The following is a 2,494-nucleotide window of genomic DNA, read 5'->3' on the forward strand; positions in this document are numbered from 1 at the left end:
ATAATCCCCAGCCCCCTTTGGTTTATTAACAAACCAAAGGTCTCATTTGTGTGAGATACAAAGTAGTTGTGTTTCTCTCTTCTCTTACTTAGCAACATCTTGTGTTGTGTTGGGTGTGTTGTGTCACTTAGAGAACTAGCCCAACAAGAGCATGACGTGCTCTGGTGTTGTTAATGGATCACTGCCTTTCCAGTATGGATCCTAAAACTGGGCAGTTGCACACATCTGCATGGCAGAGAGCACCCTGCCTTGAGATCTGGGATGAGTACTTACTTCTAGGACTGCAGAGTCCACTCTAGCGTGTAGGAACCGTTCCCCTCAATTCTTTGTCTGGACAGTGAGACCACCCTGCTGGGGAAGTGTGGGTGCTCTGCCACACAATGACGTACTAAGGGAAAGGGCAAGCAAGCTGTTCTGCTTGCTGGACATCAGAATGAGAGAAAAGAATTATAGTTATTTGTTAACCATAGAAGAAAGCAAAAGCCTTAAGAATGTGGATGTGGGTATTACCTTGGGGGTCTGAGGGTATCATTTATCCTCCAGACATAGCTGAACAGGGAAGAAAAAAATCAGACTTTAATGCGGCCATGGGATATTGGCATCTGTTGTTTACTTTGCTACCACTGCGTGTCCAGTATTTCAGCAACAATGGCAAACACAACACAGTTCCTTTCTTTTACCCAACAAATTGAACAGGAAATTGATTTTTAAGGAAACCACCATTTTCAGGTTTCCTCTCCTGGGAAACATTCTGGCTGGTCTTCAGCCTGCCTGTGACACAAGCAGGAACTCATCACATATTTTCTACTCAAGATTTCCCAGGTGGGCTCAGTTAGTGTTTTAACAAACGTACTTTAAAAAAAAATAGAAATACCAGTTAGAGAAAATTTAAATTTGAGTAACACTCAACCAGAGAACCAGTTTTATTGAACGCAAAGAATGTTCCTGTAAAGGAGAACTGTTACTTGTATTTTAGAGATATTTTTAATGATTTTTCTGAGCCATTCGTTAGAGATTTCCAGTTTACAGTTAAAATTTGTTTAAGGCAGTACGTAGGGTGTCCCTTAGTAGTGGAGGAACTTATACTTATTTTAAAGCCAGTATTAAAGAGTTCAGTATTTCACCAAACTGAGTCAAGTGCAGGAGACTGGGGCAGAAGGAGGAGAAAATAAACTAATCTTGAGACATTTCAAATGAAGAGGGGTTTTTTTGGGTTTTTTGTTTTTGTTTTTGTTTTACCTTTTATGCTTATGTTTCTGGTTCTCTTTGCTATGTTGGCTCTAAATATGAGGTCATCCACCTTCCAAGGGACAAGTTTCAGAGTAAGACTTGAGGTCACGTGACTTGTTGGACGAGTATTTTACTTCCTTTACTACATGGGGTGTCTGCTGTGCTCCCAGCACTGTTCATACCCCCCGCTGAAGCATAGGTGACAGATAAGGTAAGGGGACTCCTACCCTTATAGCCCCATCTCATATTTTAAACATCATGGTTTTATTTTTTATTTTTTTCATTTTATTTGTTTATCTGAATATCCAAGTTCTGGAATTGTCTAAACTAGAAATTATTAATTGTGTTCTTTCCTCGGAGACCTGTTTCCTTTTCAGTGCCAGAGTATTGTCTATTATGCTTCAGCCCCTTGTCACTAGATACAGATTCAGCCCTCTGAAACATCAACATAAAGTAACTCTGTGTTTTACAGTGAATAAAGTCACCACTATGTTTTTCTCTCTATCTTCCTTTTGGGATATTATAACAAAACTGCCATACTGGATATACTATTAATATTTTGAGATATCTGGTGCTTTGCTATTTATTAATACCATGAGAAATAGGAGCCACTATTAGTGAACTATAAAATTTGGCAAATCTTTTGTAGTACTAAAAAACGAAATTAGTAAAAATCTGGTAATATTAGTGCTTGCTATTATAAATTTTTGCCATTTTTGCTGATCTTTTGGAAAAAAGTGACCTGGATCACACTGGAAGTTTCACTGTATTCATTTCAAGAGTGGAAATAGAAGGATAATTATCATAAGTTATGTTTACAGTTTGGTAATATTTGAAAATGGGTGTTATATATTGGAAATACCTATAAGTCTGTATCTCTACATTTAATTTATGATCTGTTATATTGCATTTTCTTAAATGTCTTAGAAGTATTATTCTTTGTAACTGTATTTGTACACTTACAATGTTTAGATGAATGTCCAACTGACAATGTTATAAATCAAATTCTTATTCTTTAAATCATTTAGTTTGTATTATAACTACTTTGATTTTTTTAAGTTAAATTATAGTAAATTTAGGTCTAAATGAATTACCTTAACATTTCTACTTAAAACTCTGACATTGTAAAAGATACTTGATTTTATTGTCCAACAAAGGATGAAATGTAAACTGATTGATACAAGGTTGTGAAAACAAAGTGAAAGACCTCAGATCTTATGAGCATTTTGTTTTCCTATTATTTCTTTTATTGACTATAGTGCAT

The sequence above is a fragment of the Lemur catta genome, chromosome 11, assembly GCF_020740605.2.
Source record: "Lemur catta isolate mLemCat1 chromosome 11, mLemCat1.pri, whole genome shotgun sequence".
Taxonomy (NCBI): domain Eukaryota; kingdom Metazoa; phylum Chordata; class Mammalia; order Primates; family Lemuridae; genus Lemur; species Lemur catta.